This window comes from Thermobia domestica, chromosome 9 (genome assembly GCF_964235325.1).
Source record: "Thermobia domestica chromosome 9, izTheDome1.hap1.1, whole genome shotgun sequence".
Lineage (NCBI taxonomy): Eukaryota > Metazoa > Arthropoda > Insecta > Zygentoma > Lepismatidae > Thermobia > Thermobia domestica.
The window spans coordinates 107,248,062-107,270,085 of NC_137462.1; the positions used below are offsets into that span (position 1 = coordinate 107,248,062).

General features: G+C 35.9%; 1 protein-coding gene across 1 annotated transcript in view; it reads right to left on the minus strand.

The window, feature by feature from the left end:
* The window catches only part of bbx (bobby sox), a 205,292-nt gene extending 185,477 nt beyond the window's left edge, over positions 1-19,815 (minus strand). Inside the window, exon 1 of the mRNA XM_081771660.1 lies at positions 19,597-19,815. The gene's annotated coding sequence lies outside the window, so the exon portion shown is untranslated. The remainder of the gene's footprint in view (positions 1-19,596) is intronic.
* Between the last annotated feature and the right edge of the window lie 2,209 nt (positions 19,816-22,024).

A 22,024-nucleotide genomic window follows, 5' to 3' on the forward strand; every position in this document is an offset into this window, starting at 1 on the left:
AATAATCAATGAAAATAAATCGAACGAAGAGAATACATAACAGTCAATTTCTTCTCTGCAAGGATATGAGCAGAACATCAAAATAAAATGACGTTTTCAACAACGAAATAAGAACGTATTGTTTACACATCCAACATTATTGATTGTAATAATTACGTAATGGAAAAATGAAACCCGAGGAACTAGCGTGAATTCAAAAATAAATGGAATCCTTTAGTTTAATGTCCCGTGGTAATTCAACTAAGGCTAAAGAAGACGATGACAATTGAAAGTGACTGATGAGCAATGAACGTGGTGGAATTGTGACGTTGGAGGAAACGGAAGAAGTACGAGAAATCCCACTGTCACGATATTAGACCACCATTAAACTCACATCGACAGCCATCGAGGTCCCTACAAATGACCAAAGCCAATAGAAATGCAGGCAACGAAACGTTCCTATTAAAATTCGGTGGAATCACCGCGTGCTGTAATTACGGCACGCGTCCACTCCTTTTGTTTCCAACAAGTGCAGAAAAGTGACCTGGGCTATTGCAATAGTATTTGCATATTGAGGAACTTTGGCGAGCTGAAAACATAAGTTCTATGAAAACAGTCGTGAAGAATAAATCAGTCAAATGTAAAATATATCTCCAGGAGAACCTAGCTTCCCTGCAGCCTATCAAAGATAAGTCTCTACCTGAAAAATCACAAATTTCCTTAATTGTAAAAATATTTCCGTACAAACTTACGTTCGTACAAACTTTCTACACTTATATTTGCATAATTCTGGTCAATGATTAAGTTTCTTGATGCGATAGGCAACGAATAAATTTCGCTTTCCAGATTGGACTATGAGTAGTCTATATTTCGACTACGAAAACTAATGTTTATGACTTTCCAGAGCGAAGTTTGTTCGCTTCCAAATTGTTCCACAGTAGATGATCGTTTCATCGAAAATTAAGATTTCGATATTTAGAGTCTGATTGGAATATATCGTCCTGTGCAAATAGAAAGCACATTTGTAAATCAAAATTGATTTCTGAGATCGAAATAATAAAAACATAAAGCTTCAGTAATTGAAATAGGGCTTAAGCAGAAAATCTACGTGTTCGGGAAACGAACACTAGTCCACGTAGAATACTGTAACTATGGAAATATACGTAAACATACCAAATAAAAAAAAAATATACCAAAATAAACAAAAAACAAGACATAAATTCATTCAAACACTCTACTTATAAATTTGTTACAGAAGTGAAATCAATATAAGCCTTCCGTAGCGCGCGCGCCTTTGGCACACTGGGGTTCGATTCCCGGTGGGTGCGTCTTGCAGCCAATATTCTACAAAGGGCGCTCAAAAGGTTTTGTACAATGGGCCATAACTTTTTCAATAGTTGCACTAGAACCATTACATTTTGCGTGCGTGTACTTGTATCCTTCATGCTAAACCTGTGTACCAATTTTTTCTTCCTCGATTTACAATGAAGAAGGAAGTAGACAGCAGCACTCGCACAGGTCGGCCATTAAATTCTTCTACAAGACCGGCAATTACTCAGCCACATCGATTCAACACCAATTGTTTCATGTATATGGGAATGAGACGTTGAACCACAGCAATATCCAGTAATGAGTATAAAGGTTCCAAGTGGTGATTTCAGTCTGCTGCACCAATACGGTATGGCACATCATCAACTGCAGTGAACAACGTTAACAAAGATCACATTGACAAATGCGTAACTACATGACAGCTTGTTGAAGCGACTACAGTCTTTAGGTTACAGAAAACTTTGTGTCTATTGGGTACCACACCTGCTTACAAGCGAACAAAAATAAATCCAGTCTGCCAATCATATACATCAAAAAATCAGAAGTATGGAATGAGAAGTGGTTCCTGTACCTCCTTAAAGTCCGGACCTGGCCTTGTCCGATTTCTTTCTGTTTGGTCATCTGAAGGCTCGCCTTCATAGCAGGCAGTTTGCCAGTGACCAAGAACTCATTGTGTGTGTGAAAGAGTGGTGTAATAGTTAGGGTCCAGGATTTCACCGAAGTTCATTTACGGGATCGAAAGAACAGTGGGTTAAATGTATCACAGCGGATGAAAGATACAATGAAAACATGGTCCTACAACACGGCGAACAAGAGATGGTCTCTGGCGTTTCTTCCTACATGTGTTTGGATAATGTAGCCTCTACTTTGGCACTAGTGTAACCAACCACAGTCACTCTGTCATACACCATTAATTAAATTGCCACTATAGATGTACCGAAAGAAGCCGTGACACGTGAGTAGTGGCAACGTCACTGCGAGCTGTCAGAGACCTTCTCTTCTTGACTCCCCTGTAGTACAACTATTTAAAAAATTATAGTCCATTGTGCAAAACTTTTAGATTGTGTATACAAAAACATTGTGTATTACAAATAGCTCGTATATTTATCGGCGCTGAAATGAAATAAAATGAAATTTTTAGTTTTGCATCCCATGATTATGCCCTTTAGACTAAAAGAAATGATTGGTGAATGAGAATGAATGATTGTGAAAGAATTGGTGAAGTGAAAATGTGGAAGAAAAAGAATCTCTAGAAAACGTCTGGACATGATGTTGCCCAGCAGAAACTCACGTGGCCGGGGATCGAACCATGGACCTCTCGCACCAGAGTTTATCAGTATTGAAAATGGATAAAAATTTGAACAAACGAAGTGAACATATGTAATTTTGCTTTAATCTTCTTTCAGTTTTTATTGCAGCATTACATATGTAGAATGGAAACTGACATATTCCCTTTAAAATAACGTAAATGCAAAATTAAACTTGCAGTTATTGAACATATACCAGATTTTAAATTAGTAAAGTAAAACGTCTCTTTACCAATGCAAACTTTCTGTGTTAAAAGCAAAATACTTTTCCTATACAATGAAACTGTTTTTAAAAGATTTAAAAAAAAAAGATTAGTTACAATGTCCATGTAAAAATAATATACTGTATCAAGGTCGACCTTCAAATAACGTTTTCACCCAGTTGCTTCACTTTCATTACGGGGAAGTCATTTTATTATCACACGTAATAACTTCCTCCCGTTCGTCTGTATTCACTGAAACGTGTTTAGTATGTCTTTTCTTCCTTCTATTATTGGACTAAATTCTAACTTATTCTAGTTGGATTTCTTTCGCTTAGTACAAATTTAGTCTGCACCAGTGGAAAAATGTGCATAATACAATTGTTATGCACGTTATTTTGTCAATGGCATAGTTAAAGCGGAGCATTAGGACTCCCTAGGGAGTCCTAAGGGAGTTAGGACTCCCTATGAATAATTCTTCCCCTTACAGAAGAATATTCTACGAATCTCATTATAAGTTGAAAATTGCTTTGTTGATACAGATCTAATTTTGTTTTTCATGCTTTTTAAGTGTTTTAAAGTTTTAACATTTAGCATTTGTAAGACATAAGATATGTTTTATCCAGGTATAGTTTCCTGGAGGGGAATCTACAATCTCAGTACTAAGATGAATTAAGATGTCACTTTTGTGCAAGGCATGCCCTTTAGTACCATGTAATATCAACATCAAACATCATATAATATTGTTTAAGTATGTCCTTCCTTCAGCCAACAGTATTTAAAGTCCACTTCGCGAATTTTCAATATACTTCGATATCAAAGTAGTGCCCCAATGCAACTCCTCACATTTTGATTTTGCCTCTCCCCACCTCGGAGATCGTTTTTCTAAGCCTGTTGCAAAATACTGTTCATTTTTTTAATATTTCACACGAAGATTGATCATGTGTATATTGGTGTTGTAGTAATTTTAAAACTCGCATGTGACAGTCTACAGAAAGCAAATATAGATATGGCAGAAAGCTTACCTTATGCAATAGAAAATCTCATCTGAGAATATTAATCCTGCGAGTAGTAGTATTTTTAAACTAAGGACTCGTCTTTCTAAATTCAATTAAAATAATCTCAATTTGTCCGGTCGGAATTTATTTTACCAGGGAAATCCTCCTCCCCGAGCTCCTTCGTAAGTTTATTTTTATGTAGGTTGGATGAAACACAGAAATGAGAAATGGAGATGTGCTCTAAAATCATACGTTTTGAATGCATTTCCTAGGGATAACGTAAAGAAACCGTTATTGAAATACCGGAATCAGCTGAGGAAGAGATGAATTACTATATTGATGAAAAGAATTCGAGGATTGTATTTTTTCTTTTTAATGTCTTCTTTTGGGTTGTGAAATTGATCAAGTTATCAAGTTACAGCCGAAAAAAGTAAAATAAAATGATTTCTTAAATTTTCTTATAGCTTCTAATAGCACATTGGTTTTTATTAGCAAGTTTAAAAGACCTGGTGTGGAATACCGTATTTGATTCCGGTGGGAGTACAAGATGTTTGGACTTTACACTAAAATGTAGGTTCTTGCCGAAAGAGAACATTAAGCTCCAAACAAACAAAGAACCAGTTACAATGGATTATTCACACTTATGTTAGCGAAATAGAAGGCTGGAGTTTTGCCTCTATACAAAAGGTATATGAGGGAGTGCTTGGAAGTGTAGCTTTGACCCCTTCCCATTGTCCGATTTCAATAAATTTTGTTTTATTTAAAATCTACAATTTCTATATGTTTGTGACCCAAAAACTGAGGTTAATTGACTTATTTTTGTTGTAGATGAGGAATGAAGATAGTGGGTCAGCAAGCGGAATTCAATGATGTTGAAACTAGAATAGTCATCATGTTCCTCTTCCTCCAGGAAAAGTCTCCAAAGACCATCTGTGATTAGATACTACAAACAATGGGAATCTACCCCGTGTTGAAAACTGAGTTGTCAAAATTTTAGGACAGGACATTCTGGCACTGAAGATTAACCCCGCACTGGGAACGCTCCAGAGTAATTTGGTCCGAAAATGTGAATGAAATGATGCTCTTAGACTAATGCACTTCTGCTTAAAAGATAGCGTAGTATCTAGCATATCTCCCGTGAACGCGTTAGTGTCATAATTCGTGATCAGCTTGATATGAGAGAACTTGTCGCCAAGTGGGATCCCAAAAGTTCGCATGCAAACCAAAGACATGCAAGGGCTTCTTGTTTCCAGAGAAGTTTTGAGCCTTTTTGAGTAGGATGCCATTAATTTTGTTGGATATTTAATCACGGAAGATAAAACCTGGATCTATATATCTTTAACAGTTGAAAAGAAACAACCCTCACCAACAGATAATAAGATTGATAACGGTCGGTAAGGCGAAGATGTTGATTTCAAATCTAGGAGTATTTTTCTTGTTTTTCGTATTCGGGATACTAGGTATTACAACAAACGAATGGACGACCAATAGATAGGTTACAACATCGAAAATGACCGCGTAAAAAGAGGTAAATATTCCGGGTCTGAAGTCTCTTTGTTCTTACAATAACTTTTTCTCTTTCTCGAGATGTGAAGGGTGTGTTTAGACGAATAGGCCTAGACAAATACACAGACACAGACGATAGATAGGTAACTGTTGCTCAGAGACGAGAGCCGAGATGAGAAGTACATTTTAAAATTTGAGACATAATAAGTAATATGACTTGATCAATATGACCTGATATGGTCAAAATTAAGCCACTCAAACCATCGATCTCAAACACTGTTTTAGTGTTGCATGATTCATAGTTTTACAAAACATGAATTGATAAAGTGATTGTACAAACACAATGAAGAAGGTTTATCAACGTTTAAAAGTATGAAAATCATTATACTCCAATATTAAATCTGGTTTAAGTGTTAGTATATCACATCCTTAGTGGACCTTCCATGACGCGGAAGGGAGGTCCACGTCTTGATGAAATTACGAGAAAATCAGGGCATAAAGTTACATGAGACAAGAAGAGCTTCTCGAGAGTCGAGACGAAAGAGAATTCTTCGAGAATCGAAATGAGACGAGACTTGTATAGAATTTACGAGACAAAACGAAATAACCTTTTTTCTCGTCTCGTGGGCAGAATTAAAGATAGATCATGATGTTGAATACGATTGGGTAAGTCAAGAGTGTAGATTCCGATTCGTGGAAGGCAGACAGAGAGATAGATGGATAGCACACGGGCAGACAGATAGGTAATAGTATTGAAAATGAAAGGTTAAAACAAGGGTGCAGATTCCGAATCTGAAGTCTATCATTAGAGATGAAAATGTAAATCTGACTTCTTTTTTACCTTTCAGTGGAAAAATAAAAATACCGAAAACGGATAAAAGAACCTGAGAAAGAGAAACGAGGAACCAAAGAAAGAATAAAAAGAGATGAGCACTGTCTTCTACGGATATTTGTACCGTACCTGTCCATTGTTTCTGAAGCTACCATTTTATTTTCTTCCGTCGAAATACAGGAGATTCCAGCCTGAACCAAGTCTTGCGGAACTAGAATAAACTGGTTTCTCGCGCACAACCACAAACAACGCAGATACCGTAGAGACGAAGAAACTAAGAATGGATGTTTGTTGTTTGAGTAATAAAGGTGGATTACTACTACAGCGGAATTATTTAAATGGTCAAACTGATGACAAAATTTGAATGTGGTATTGCATCCTTGTTCCATTCAGTACATGTGTTCTGATGAAGATAACTTATTAAGGTATTGGATTGGTAATAGCAAGACCTGTCTGTCACGCATTCGAATCGAGAGAACGAGGAGTTATTATTGTTCTTTCATCTTTCATATCATTTATCATTATTCATTTCGTATCACGTCTTTTAGCGTAAAGAGCACAACTATAGAACTTAAAACTCTGTAAAATATATATACGGTAATTAAATAAATGCTAGCTGGAGTTTATGATTACAGAATTAGAATCGATACGGGATTTGAAAAAGAAATGGATGTTACTTTTTTTAAATTTATTTTATTTATTTGTTTATTTTTCTAACGTAGGAAAAATATAATTAGTACCGAGGACAGAGAAGGAAAATGAAAGGGCTATCTCTTCGCAGGTAATAAGAATCCTATTTGCATTCAAAATTCTAATTTTTGTATAATTGTAAATGTAAATATTATAATAATCTATATATGAAAATGCTAAGTTTATATGTTTGTGGCCAAAAAAAAGTTTGTATGTTTGTGGACGTTTGCATGTTTGTGGCCAATTATTTTGACCATGATATCTCGGAAATCACAAGCTCTAGAATGATGCCGTTTCCACGGATGGATTTCAAATTCTGTGTAGAATGTCCAGTTCTTATTGAATATTTTTTTTAAAATGACCGTTATTACTTTACTACATTTTTAGGGGTACACTGGAAGTACTGAAATTATAAAAAGTAAAGCATCATATATACGAGTTATACGTTCCAACGCTACATGTTTGTATACAGGGTTGTATATCTCTCAGGTGTTTGTTTCATGGCCAAATGATAGTAAAAAACGAATGATGACTATTTCTTCAGTCTAAGTGAGACGAATCTTTTATGTTTGGTGTGTTTTGTCCAATTAACACCATATCACTGACATTATAATTAATTGTGTGTGTAATGTAATTTCTTATTACATACTGCATGTAAGAAGAAAGAAAACATTGATCATACACGAATTAGAAACTCCAACCGGAAGTAGGCTCAATCTTGGAAACGGTGCGAGATATTGAAAAAAAATAATCGAAAAATCTCCCCTTTATGTACCCTTTGCCGATTTTTATCAAGACGTCACTCACTTGTGTCTGTAAAGAAAAGTATACAGATATTGTGAGGAATAACAAGGAGATTCATGCTAATATGTGAATGATGCGCTGTACAGAGAGCGTAGGTTCAGCCAGTAACTATAAAAACTTTTTTAAACTTTAATATTTATAAAAGAAACTAAAGAAAATATTTTTCTGGTAGGATAAAATTAAGATACTAACATGGGATGTACTTGAACCTGAACCCACAAATTGGAGATGTATATATTTCCTAAAAGCTTGGGTTAAGGTAAGATCAAAACCAGTTACCAAAATTGGGGAGGTCTCAAGCATTTCGCTTGAAGGCAGCACGTTACTCATTTTTATTAACACCTTTAAGCGTGTTTTGAAGTCCGTTGCAACCTCGAAAAACCTGAAACGATGGGACCAATATGAAAACAGAAAACATATCTGCCATCATTTAAAAAGTATCAAAGTTAAATAAATTGTCCCAGGGTCCCCCCGCAGGGTCTCAGACGGGGTCCAATTCAAAATTTTTAAATGGAAAGGGGGGTCAACTTGCATATGGTATGAAAGATGGTGTTAAATAAAATAAGATAAATCAAGTCGCGACTCTCTACGATAAGCCTGTGCAAAATAGCGGTGGTTCAACATATCAACACAATCTTCATTGCAAAGTCTATGGCTACTCGTATGAATCTGAAACGGTGGAACAGGTGTAGAAACAAAAACGCGGGTATGTCATTATTTCAAAAGAATAATGATTCAAAGTAAAAAAAAAAAATGTTCCATGATCGCAAACGGGGTCCCAGACGGGGTCCAACTCAAAATGTTGAAATGGACAGGGGTTCAAATTGAGTACCGTATGAAAGCTTATGTTAGGTGAAAGAAGAGAAAACAAGTCTCGACTCGTGATGAAAAAGTCTATTGCCAATCCTATTAATCTGAAGCGGTGAGACAGGTGCAAAAACAAAACAAAACAAAACAAAAACTAGAATGTATCAAAGGAAATGACTCGTGCCATTTTGCAATGCTTATCGACAGTCGAGACTTATCCAATGTCCAATTTTGTACCATTCAGCACGAGCTTTCACATGGTATGTTTATTTAACCCTCCTTGGCACTTGAAACTTTTGAGTTTGACCCCGACTGGGACCTCGTTTGCAATCATGGAACATTTTTTTTTTAAACTTTGAATCATTATACTTTTGAAATAATGACATACCCGCGTTTTTATTTCTACACCTATTCCACCGTTTCAGATTCATACGAGTAGCCATAGACTTTGCAATGAAGATTGTATTGATATGTTGAACCACCGCTATTTTGCACAGGCTTATCGTAGAGAGTTGAGACTTGATTTATCTTCTTTTATTTAAAACCAACTTTCATACGATATGCAAGTTGACCCCTTTTCCCAGTAAAAATTTTGAGTTGGACCCCGTCTGGGACCGTGCGGGGGACCCTGAGACAATTTATTTAACTTTGATACGTTATACTTTTTAAATGATGACAGACATGTTATTCTGTTTTCATATCTGTCTCACCGTTTCAGATTTTCGGGGTTGCAGCGGACTTTAAATCACGCTTAAAGGTGTTAATAAAAATGAGTAACGTGCTGCCTTCAAGCGAAATGCTTGAGACCTCCCCAATTTTGGTAACCGGTTTTGATCTTAACCTTGACCCAAGCTTTCAGGAAATATATACATCACCCAAAATATATACATCACCATCATGCAAAATAAGTGTTACAACTCTTGGGAGGCGACTCCTGCCACTGAGACAAGAAGAAAAGTTCTCTTGAAATTTCGGCTATAGGACATAGTTTCGGATCTACAATGTGCCGAAAGCGTGGGAAAATAACTTTCGGACGCCAATAGTTCGGAAACTATCTAACGTAAAGAGGGCGGGTAAAAAATTCACTGAAGAAGTGATACCTGCTGTATTGAATTTTGCATGTTTCACAATCATACCATGCACGCGCAAGGAATTCCCCAAAGGAACGTAGGGAGTCCCGGATAATCTACCAAATGAAAATTGGTCTAAATGGATATGAATTGATCGGGTTTCTACCAGGTAACAATAATTCGTTTGTATTAAGTCGATATCTGGAACACATACAAAATGGCGGGCACCTTCATGCCCGTTGTGTGTGGTTGCATAATCGCCAGGTACGGATGCTGGCCAACAGTGACGTTCTGAGTATTAAGTATAGCGAATTTGTACTCAAATGCTGTAGAAAGACTTCTGGAGTGTCGGTAGAGCACAACAGATGAAGCAGGGTGATTCATGTGTGTTGAAACACTTAACGAAAAATGTCCAGAAATGCACTCAAACTCAGTAAATGTAAGTTCAAAGCGTCGGAAATGTAAGGAATAGCATCAAAAACATGAAATCCATTGCCAATTCACCAATAATATTTCATCAATCGGATGCAATGTGATCTGCACGGTTACATATCAATAAGGATGCAACAATTGAGGCCAAGTTGAAATTGTGCAAAGGGACTCACTAAGAAACTGGGTAAACTCAAGGAATGTCGGTAGTGGGATCGCACAATCGATATTGAAATGTGGCCAATGAGTGTGTTGATATCAACATGTAGCTAATGGACAAATGTCAACATTTCCCACCACTGCTGGGACACCGTCCCACGTGCGAAAACTAGGAAAATAACGTTGTCCATTCTGCTATAACATCTGGTGCACTTTTCGGTAGAACATAACTAGAACACGATTGTATCAATGTCCCTCTCTGTTTGGGACATTATCCCACAGTCGACACACATGAAAAGAAATCTCTTAATCCATGGTTCAAATTCTGATAGAGCGTGAAAATAACAAACTTGTATCATGTTCCACGTCTTCTGGGACATATGACGTACTCGAAATATAGGAAAATACCTCCAAAAATTCGTATCTTTCACACAGTGCACATGCCAAGACAAAGACGAAAATGAACCAATTTGGCACATGTTATACTACTGCTGGAACACCATATATATGAAAAATAAAAGGACATGAGAAATAGGAACAAACGTCTTAAAGCTCTGATTGTTTACATCTGTGCAGTAGGAGTAACAAAATGAAACACACAAGCATGTCGGGAGGCTGTACAAGAGCGCTTGCCAGACAATGTGGGTATTCCTCAAAGAAATGAATGCAGAGAAAGTGAGGTTACCTCGAAGCCTCAGGGCTAGAGCGCTCGCTTTCGCTCGCGTGGTTGCAGTTTCAAATCCTACCGGGAGCCCACGGCCTGAGATTCAAGACCCGAGTAGTGATTTTCCTATTTTTCGCAAGTGGGACGGTGTCCCAGCAGCACTGGGACATGTTGACATTTGTCCATTAGCTACATGTCGATATCAATACACATATTGACCACATTTCAATATCGATCATACGATCCCACTAGTGACATTCATTTAGTTTACCCAGTTTCTTAGTTAGTCCTCTTGCACAATTTCAACTTGGCCTCAGTTGTTGCATCCTTATTGGAATGCAACCGTGCAGATCACATTGCATCCGATTGATGAAATATTATTAGTGAATTGGCAATGGATTTCATGTTCTTGACACTAATCCTTACATTTTCGACGCTTTGAACTCACGTTTACTGAGTATGAGTGCATTTCTGGACATTTTTCGTTAAGTGTTTCAACACATGTGAATCACCCTGCTTCATCTGTTGTGCTCTACCGACACTCCAGAAGTGTTTCTATAGCATTTGAGTACAAATTCGCTATACTTAATACTCAGAACGTCACTGTTGGCCAGCACCCGTACCTAGCGATTATGCAACCACACACAACGGGCATGAAGGTGTCCGCCATTTTGTATTTGTTCCAGATATCGACTTAATACAAACGAATTATTGTTACTTGGTAGAAACCCGATCAATTCATATCCATTTAGACCAATTTTCATTTGGTAGATTATCCGGGACTCCCTACGTTCCTTTGGGGATTCCCTTGCGCGTGCATGGTATGATTGTGAAACATGCAAAATTCAATACAGCAGGTATCACTTCTTCAGTGAATTTTTTACCCGCCCTCTTTACGTTGGATAGTTTCCGAACTATTGGCGTCCGAAAGTTATTTTCCCACGCTTTCGGCACATTGTAGATCCGAAACTATGTCCGATAGCCGAAAGTTCAAGAGAACTTTTTTTCTTGTCTCAGTGGCAGGAGTCGCCTCCCAAGAGTTGTAACACTTATTTTGCAACACCCGATATATATATACATACATACATACATATATATATATATATATATATATATATATATATATATATATATATATATATATATATATATATATATATATATATATATATATATATATATATATATAAGGAACTTAAGGAGTCCAATGACCAAAGCTGTGTGAAAAAGACATTTTGTACGTTACATTTAAATACCAGGTACCTGGAAAAGTGAACACTGTTTTTTATAGTATCAGAGTTATTAACAATATCTGGACATGAATCTTTTAAGAAGCACTGAAAGGAGCTTTAGATAGAGATATTAAAGATGGATGAAATATATACAAAATGACCATAAAGTGGACCTATAGACTTATAGAGCCCTTCCTCAATGAGTTTCTGGCTACGCCACCGCATTGAACTAGTCTTGTCAGACAGCAATACTGCATTTCAATCGAAATTGTTTATAGCGCCCTCATAAACACAACTAAAGGTCATGTGCTTTCAAACACGATACTATTACGACAATATAATTTATTGCTTTCTCAGAGAGACTAAGAAAGCCAATGCCATCACAAGGACATTCTGCTGTATATTTGTATACGTTTGTTATTGCAGAAAACAAATTCTGCGACTAATTTTACAAATTATACACAAGAAAAGAAGTTTACTCTTTTTCCCTTAAGTAGTTTGCCAGTATGGATTCAAAGTCGAAATAAAGAACTATAATTTACTTCTTGCCAACGTAGGACCAACGTAGGAATGCTCAGCTGCATATATATTCACACACTCGAATTCATAAGGTGTTCTTTAAGGCAGCAGTTGATGTGAGTGACGTCCGAAGACAGATATTCAAGTTCAATAATGAAAGAAGTGGAGATTATGAACAGATCACAAAATGAACAGCCCGTCAGTGTCAACCATAGTATACCCCCCTCCAAAAAAAAGCTCATTCACTACTTCATTAATTAAATTATAATACCGTTCCACCTGCAGCGAACGCGATATAAATTACTGGTATGATTAATTGTAGCATCTTGAAAAAAAAAAAAAAAAAACAATATTAAGAAACAGCTGCTGTCTAGTTCCCTTTTATGTCTCACCAACAGAGATGAGAATAGCTTAATAGATGTTATTATTGTTATCTAATAGAGTAAAGGAAGAGTTCTAGGATGCCATGAAGCCGTACATACAATATGCCCACTAGTGGGAAACGGTAGGCCAGCCAACTGGCTATGTTGTAATTGATCTTTTTGCCAAGCATTTGCCAACCAAATCGAATTGCCAACATAACTCCTACGAAAGACGTGAAATTAAGAGATGGAGTGCGTGTTTGAAACTGTTGGATAAATTATGGCAAGTTTTGGGTGGCCGACAAACACTTTAAGCAACGTATTTTCCAATTCCATTATTGAAATTCTCGAGTTCCCAACCATATCGACCTTAGTCTACATTAAGTCCTACTGACATAGGCGACCTTAGTATATGGAATCTAGGGTGAGAGATCCTCATCGTCCCTTCGTTAGTTGGATGACACAATATCAAGAGTCAAAATGTCAACGACAGAGTACCTCCCATCAAAATATCGTCAAGAAACTACAGAATTATTCCCGATATCAGTGGTGTCTTGTTCTCAAATGGAAATATTACTGAGAGCTGCTTAAAATAACCAACATCTTGTGTAAATCAAGAATAATAGAATAGTACCAACTGGTTTTCAAATACCTTTTCTTAATTTTTTGCTTTTACTTGCCATGAGTTATGTCTGAGTGCTCAATTGTATGAAGCTAGAAGCTGAACACCGGCTAATATAAAGCACCTCTAATGTATATTTCCAGCGCCGTTGTTCTGCTCCAATTTGAATCTGGAAATTGTAATCGATAATTGTTCCATGTTTTAGTCCTCTTTTGAAATCAAACCAACACTTTTTGTGACTCTTGTTGGCTAGTATGTGCATCTTTGGTCTTCGGTTCGATTATTAATGGGAGAGCGTTAATTGAACTTATTACAGTAGTTTGGATTCTATCTTAAACCATAGATCCACGTCTCATATAGCCTCAGCTGAAAATGGGCGCTAAACTTAAAAAGGAACAAACAAACAATAGAATCAGACATTCGCCGTTTACAGACTCAGAATGAAGCATGATGAGGTACGAAAGAAACCCCTCGCAAAATAATCGCTTGGATCAAATAGACGATGAGAGTGGCAAATATTATCAAGAAAATAAAAAAAATGCATTTCAATGACAGTGAATCGATCATATTACAAGAAGAAATGCTGATAGTTGGATAAAAGCAAATGTTGATTAAATATTAAGAAACAAGGAGGAACATAATAAACGTCCTTATATAAAGTGATGTGATGAAATCAAGAAGCCCTAGAGTAGCATGGGAAAGAACTGCCAAAGATAGATGATTGTGGATAGAGTTCGAGAGACATTCATCCAGCAGTGGATTGACAATGGTTCGCTATGTCAACTATAATTTATTTTCAGAGTATAATGATACACTTTGACTTGCTCTGACGAAATCCATCTATTCAGAATTACTGTAATTTTGATTAGTTACTTCTTTACTATATTGGGCACCTCGTGTTTATAAGGTAAATACGTTTGGTAATTGGTTTGAAGTTTCATATTTCATTCAGTAGCAAGACCTTATAAAAGTATATTTACAGCAAGACCTTATAAAAGTATATTTGTGGAATCCAAACAATATGAACTACCAGTGGAAATCGAAGCTAGTCTCACGCGCTAACCTTGTACCCACGAAGGAGTTCTGTAAATAAATGGGAAAATTAGAAACTACTATGGCAATATTAAAGATATGCCACATTGACTTGATCCCTAGTCTTCCGTTGCAAGCGCTGTCATCGGCTGAAGGAATTCCAATCGCTTTCTCTCGCTTAGCAACATCTGAACCCTTATTGGCTCAACGCGTGGGTGTGAGCTTTAGTTCGCATTTTTGCCACGGCTCAAGACATTTTGGCAGCACAATAGTCATAAATCTGATTTAAACTACTTGCTGAACAAAACAATATGTTTATTGTCAAAATTAATATAACAGTTTCACCAACTATGCACTTCGGCTTCATCAGACAATATGAATACGCAGACAGTGACAGACTAAAATATAAGAGAAAATAGACCAAAGATAAGTGCTTTACAACTGAGCCACTGAGCCTCCCAGATAGGTAATTGAATGATGTAAATATAATTGAATTATTATTTGGTCATCCAATTATCTATTATCCTCCATTCCATCATTTAATCATACACTATTCGATCATTTAATCACTCTTCATCCACCCATTTATCATGTAAACATCCCACCATTCGATCAATGAAATATTCACCTTCTGACCATTCTATCATTCGCACATCCATCATTCATCCATTTAGCATCCAATCATTTATCATTCGTCCATTTAAATTCAATCAAACAGCACCTAATCATCTATCATCTACTCCATCCATTTATCATGCAGTGGTCCATTATCCGATCATTACATGAACCATCCGGTCAACCCATTATCAGATCTTCCAATCATTCTCAATTCGATTATGCAATTATCTTTTATCCATTTATATATTACTCAATCGCTTATATGTTAAATAATTAATTTAACCTATTCCTTAAAATATTATTTACGAAAGACATTTTTTCTCTTCTAAAAACAATACGAGATAATAAAACTGTTAACATTATTTTAAAATAGGTAAAAACAGCAAGCGTTCATTTCACTTCATATTAAGAAAAAAAATAGGTAAAAATGATTTTAAAAACTAAACTTTGGTAAGGACGGATCACACAAACTGTAAATATGTGGTTCCATATACTTAATCGGCGAAGAATTTAGACTTTATTAACGAACTCAACCGAGATATTTGTCTAGCTATGAATTTAAAAAAAAAAAAGACAGAATTGAAAAATTTACTTCCGTTTAAGAGCTATCGTGGGACTAACGGACGTAAAGAAGTGGACCTTATATTCTTAATCTAAACGGTATTAACTCATCTTACAAACACGGCCGACATAATTGGTTTACCTATCTATTTTAAAAACAGAATTCGAAAATTCGCTTTGGATCGAGAGTTATCATGTAGACTAACGGTCTTAAAAAGTAATCCCCATATTCTTAATTTTCACGGGATTGGATCCATTAACGAACTCACCAGTTATAATTACTCTGGTTACCTACTCGAAAAAAAAAAAATTGAAAAAGTCGATTTTGCTCAAGAGTCATGATTTGGAGTAATGTACTAACAACACAATCTTTGCGTGATCGTAATAGAAGTAATTGAGGCATCGATTTGAAGGTTTAGGAGGCCTTTCCGACGGTTGTGCCTATTATGATTTGTTCAGTAAGACATGAAGAACTGTAATATCATATTTTTTTAAAAAAAAAAAAAAATAGCCAAAGTCGCTTTTCCATACGGAAAGTGTGGAGTCATTTATTGCTGTAAAAATAATTTCACTTTGCTTCGTTGTTAGATAGTTGACAACACAGGATATATCTTCCCTACTAGAGTTGTGGTGTTTCATATCCAGTAGGATTATGGAAAATCTGCGATGTAAAGTATTCAATAGCCACCTTCCACGGCTATATTGTCTAACACAGACAGACAAGTTTCGACAAAAACATCAATATAATCATTCGAATGCTTTGCAGCTTAATACAAGTCCTTGACGCTAGAATAAAGTTGCGTTAAGATTATTTCAATATATTCATCAAATTTAAATAATGAAAACATATCTGTGAAAGTTTCTGACACGTCAAAAATTGTAGTTACTTTCACAACTCTAACACAAAATTCCCGATGCTACGATCAATCTTTAATAGATATCGTTCCTTTGGCCACCATAAAAATACAATCCAAGAAAAAAGTGGATATACTACTACACCATAACATTTCCTTGCCTGTTGCCTCTATATATTACTGGTGGTGTTAACAGTCGCATGGTAAACCGCCACTTAGAAATAAACGTTAAAAATTTCGTTATGGTGTAGGTCTCACGAAAGGAAAAGGTTTGGCCGGGATCCGTTCGAGATAGTTACTCGATTCTATCAAAATGGATTTTTATTTTTCTTTATTTCTTTATGTATTTATTTATTTTGAAATGTGGAAGACCTCTAGTCAATGAACAAGACTAAAGGTCTCATTATTTGAATAATATCAGTGTGCCCAGACAGTCTGTCTCTACGATCTATGAGTCCCTGGTTTGATCCCCGACCAAGTAAGTTTATGGTGGACAACATCGTGTCCGTGGATTTTCTCAGGGGTACTCTCGTTTCCTCCCACATTCCCATTCCACCGATTCTTCTATCCTCATTCACTTCCCTTATTCATCCTTCTCCCTTAGCCTAAGGGACATAATCGTGGGACCTTAAACTGAAAGATTCTGTTCTACGATCTTTGACATTTTATCTCTCGTGTATATATAAGTAAATTTCAGACATACTGATAAAAGCTACACGAATTACGGAATAAGGTATACCATTTCTCAAAATTGTATTTTTTAATAGCAGGTTAATAGAATTATGGAAATTATTCAAACAAAATTATTATTATTTTCAAATAACAATAATTCCTTCTTTCAAAATGCAGAGAAAGTTCAATTTATAATCTGAGGATAAAGAAAACCTTATAAATGTTGCGAACTGCTATGGTGGAGCTATGGGGGGCATAGGAGCATTGCCCCCCTAACTTTTTAACAAAAATAAAAATGCCACCTATAAGATCCTTCAATTCTCATTTGTATTTACCGTGCCCCCCAGCAGACAAAAGGTCTGTCCCCAGGAGACAATTCCTAACTCCGCCCATGACTCCAATAATCCATAACGTGTATACAAGTCTCACAATGATAATGTAGACTTACTAGTCTCATCGAAAAAGCAACAAGTTTTTTATGCATTCTTTTGGTTTAGAAACATATGCGTTAATTACTGAACTTACAATATGCTGTATTTGCTGACATATAAGTAAATACTAGCATTTACTGTATTCAGTTGTCAGAAACTAACTACGAGCGTCTGGGAATGTCTACTCAAAACACATGTATGCCCAGAGAAAAAGCATCAACACTAATATAAGAGACAGTAAATAAAACGACTGTATCCAAACTATATTTACTAAGTCACTGAACGTATAGCTGGAAAGCTATTGTACACCGTAAGCAAAAAAGAGAGGCATTAAATAGTATATCACAGAATCGAGAATACTTATTGAAATTCAAATAATTAATAACTCTGTATCGGCGAATAAGACGTGTTACATTTTGCAGTTATTCTCAACGGAGGAAAAGCGTGTCGTAGACTGTTTAGACGAGGTAGTGCAGACGATGACTGTTATATGTAATGTTAAAGTGCAAGGAAACAACATGCTGAGTTTCACATCCCACAAGAACGCTCGCAATTGATTTACAATTTCATATTGAATCCAAAATACACGAACTTCCACACTCGGGATAGAACCCTGTCAGGTTTTCTCGTCTTATCTAGAAAGAACCCGTTTAAGCCACGAGCAAACTCTACAAACCGCGTATTTGTTTGCATGGTATGTGCTCCTGAATTATACAGGCTATCGGATGATAATAGTCTATCAGGAAGGAAGTTCATCTATCTGACTGTGAATGCGATTCTCATATTTACTACAGCGGAGCCACAAGGATACATATGTCTGTTATGTTGTTTAATACTATAAATCAGTCATTAATGCAGCAAACCAAGAATGTTTATAACAGAAAAAGCAACAAAAATACTTTTTTTTTTTTTTTTTTTTTTTTAGAAAAAGAAAATGAATCATGTCAACACGTTAAAATTATTAAAACAACTGAAATTAATCATCTTTGTTTCTCTCATTTGCCTAATTGGATGTATACACAGTTGCGAATTTATTACTATAAGATACATAATATTGCATAACATTGAGTTTAATCTGAATGTTCTTCGAGTTTTTTTTTTTTTTTTTTTAATACAATTTATGCTCAGATAAACGCAAACTAAAACAAATGAACTTCCAGAAGCATTATGTATTTCTTTTCCTGATAAGCAGTTCATTGGTACATTCTCTAGAACTTAGTTATTTTAACTTCACACACTGTCAAGACTCATGCTTCAGTAAAGTAATATATTGAAAATAATAATAATAATAATAATAATAATAATAATAATAATAATAATAATAATAATAATAAGAAGAAGAAGAAGAAGAAGAAGAAGAAGATGGGTATGTGTATTAAGTATGTATATTGGTAAGTTATTAAGGCTTTCATATTCTGAAAGAATACTTTTGGTTTGCTTTTAGTAAGTAAAAACCCAGCCTTTCTTGAAAAAGTTATGTTTCTCCACTTAGAACAACTTGCTGGCTACACCTCTGCCTAATTTATTTGTCGTGACTGGCTCAAATTTTAAATGTGAATTGGAATACATTTCGTTGTCCATTAAAGTGCAAAGAGAGATTGGCCTATTTGTGCTGAAGGTTTCATATTAAGCAAAAATTTAAAACAAAGTTTACAAATTGAAGATGTTGTTAATTCTATACGTATGTTTCTGTTTCCACATAAAAGACCAAATAATGATTTCTATCGTGTATTCTACCGTTTAAACTAGTTTGCAGATGAAGACTACTACTAAAGACAGCAACCAATGTTATTTTGTCGTCCAAGAGACACGTTATTAGTCTAGTTAATGGCCTGGTGATAAGGAACACACGATCGTTATGAAAAAAATCATAATGTTCTTCTCTTGATTTGAGTTTTACCTTGAAAAAGAAAACTTACGTTTAGAGGTCTTGCGGCTGTTCACAAAGCCATGGTTGTGGCCTTGGCGCTATTACTCAAGTCCAAGCAGGCTACGTTGAAAATCTCGTTTCTGGTCGGACGCAACAATTTCATTTCTGTGTGTTATAGCAATGCTTATTAATTTCACAATAAAGTTGGATTGGAGTTGTGTATGATTAGGAAATATTTCACTTTTATAGTCGTGAATCCACATCATTTCTTTCAAAAAGCTGGGGAGGGGGGATGAAGCACACTAAGAAACAGGTGGAAAATATGAATGTTTGCAGCAAACTTCAGTGGGTACTTGTGTTTCTTTTAGGAAATGTATCAAAATACACTCGAGTATATGTGTAAATGAGGATAACGACATCCTTTGTAAAAAGATAAATTACTAAAGGGATTTCCCCGGATCTAAATTTGAAATTACCAGTGTATTAGCTATTTCCTGGAGAAAAACATGATAAATTCAAGTAAGTTATCCTTCTCCTCTTCCACTCCTCTCTTTTATCAAACACACACGTAACAACAAACATTATCGTTTCTCTTCAAAACAAAGAGAAGGAGAAACGAAGAGTCTGATTTCTGTTTAAAAAAAGAAAGAAAAACTAAATAATTCAAATGCTGTTTTGTTTCTTAAACAGGATGCTCATTTTTAATTTTATGTTCATATCAGGAGTTAAAGTCTAATGTCATTAATGGAAGGAAGGTGAACTCTGTTGGGAATATGGAAGAAGTTATGTTCTTTTGATATACGCGTATTCGTTGCGTAGAACACAGGGCCGGCGCGATGAGGGGTCGAGCCGTGCCAGCGCCCAGGGCGACAAATCTAATGGGCAACAAAATTTGAAAAAAGAAAAGAATACTATCCAAAGCCCACATGGAAAAATAAACTTGTGTTCACCTGAGAATGTAATTGAACTTACTTCAGTCGCATTCAGGAAAATACTCACGCAGGAAATTCAGAGCATTCCCTCTCATTTTCAATCCAGCGAATTGGCCTCGTAGTATAAATGATTTCATTAGAACCACCCTAATCAAAAGAGGTCCTCCAAAGCAATTAACCAAGTTTGACAGGTGTTCCCAGATATAATTTCAACCATTGGTTCACAGGTAACTATTACAAGTTACATTATGAAATGTTACATTACGTCTGTTACATTATGTAATTGCGAAACTGGGTTCAGAAAGTGATTCGCTTATTCAGAAAGTAAGAATGCTGTTTTCTATTTTATGTTGTAAATTATTTTCCACAAGTAAAATATCTTTCAAAGTTGATGGCTATAACAATTGGTGCCACATTTCTGAAGCTTTGGCTAATCATGATAGGACACCTATTCACCTTGAGTCGCAAAGAAGGTGGATGGAGCTTTCGATAAGACTGAAGAGTGATCTTACAATTGACGCAGAACACCAGAAAATGATAAATGTCGAAACACAACCTTGGAAGAACGTAATAGAACGACTGGTTGCAATAATATAGTTTTTAGGGGAACAATGTCTACCATTACGTGGAACACTAGATAAACTTTACACAAGTATTAATTGTAATTTTTTGAAACTGGTAGAACTCTTTGCAAAGTTTGACAGCGTCGTGGCCGAACACATTAAAAGAACCATAGAAGACAAAATAAATACCACCCTTACTTAGGAAGAGATGTCCAAAATGAAATTATTCAAATTCTTAGTGAACACATAAGAAGAAAAACACTGTTGAAAGCTGCAAAATATTATGCTATAATACTAGGTTGTACGCCAGATATTTCTAGTACAGAGCAAATGACAATAATAATCGTTCGTTTTGTACAAATTACATACAGTAATGGAGAATGCCTTGTACAAGTTTGCGAACACTTTCTTGGTTTCGTACCGGTATCAGACACCACTGGTCTAGAGCTGATAGAAGTAATAGTTAAACAGCTAAAGGAAATGAACATTCCTATCGAAGTCATAAGGGGTCAAGGATATGACAATGATTCCAATATCAAAGGCAAACATTCAGGTATTCAGAAGAGAATTTTAAAAATAAATTCCCGAGCCTTTTATGTTCCTTGCAGTAGTCATTCACTAAACCTTGTCGTTAACGATGCAGCCACAGCATCTCACGCCAGTACGCCGTTTCATTTTTTGTATAGTTAATAAAGTTTATGACTTATCTTCTGCTTCAGTTCAACGTTGGACCATACTAAAGAAACATATTAGCAGTCTCACTTTAAAACCATTAAGCACCACAAGGTGGGAGATCCGAGTTGATGCTCTGACTCTACTTAGATATCAAATAGGGAAGGTTTATGATGGCTTACTTCAAATAAGTAACGACAATAGAACGGATAGAATGGTCGCCCACGGTGCTCCGTGTACAGCAAACTAACTGCATGAGTTTACTTTCCTTTCTTCACTCGTTATCTGATATGACTTTTTACTCCACATA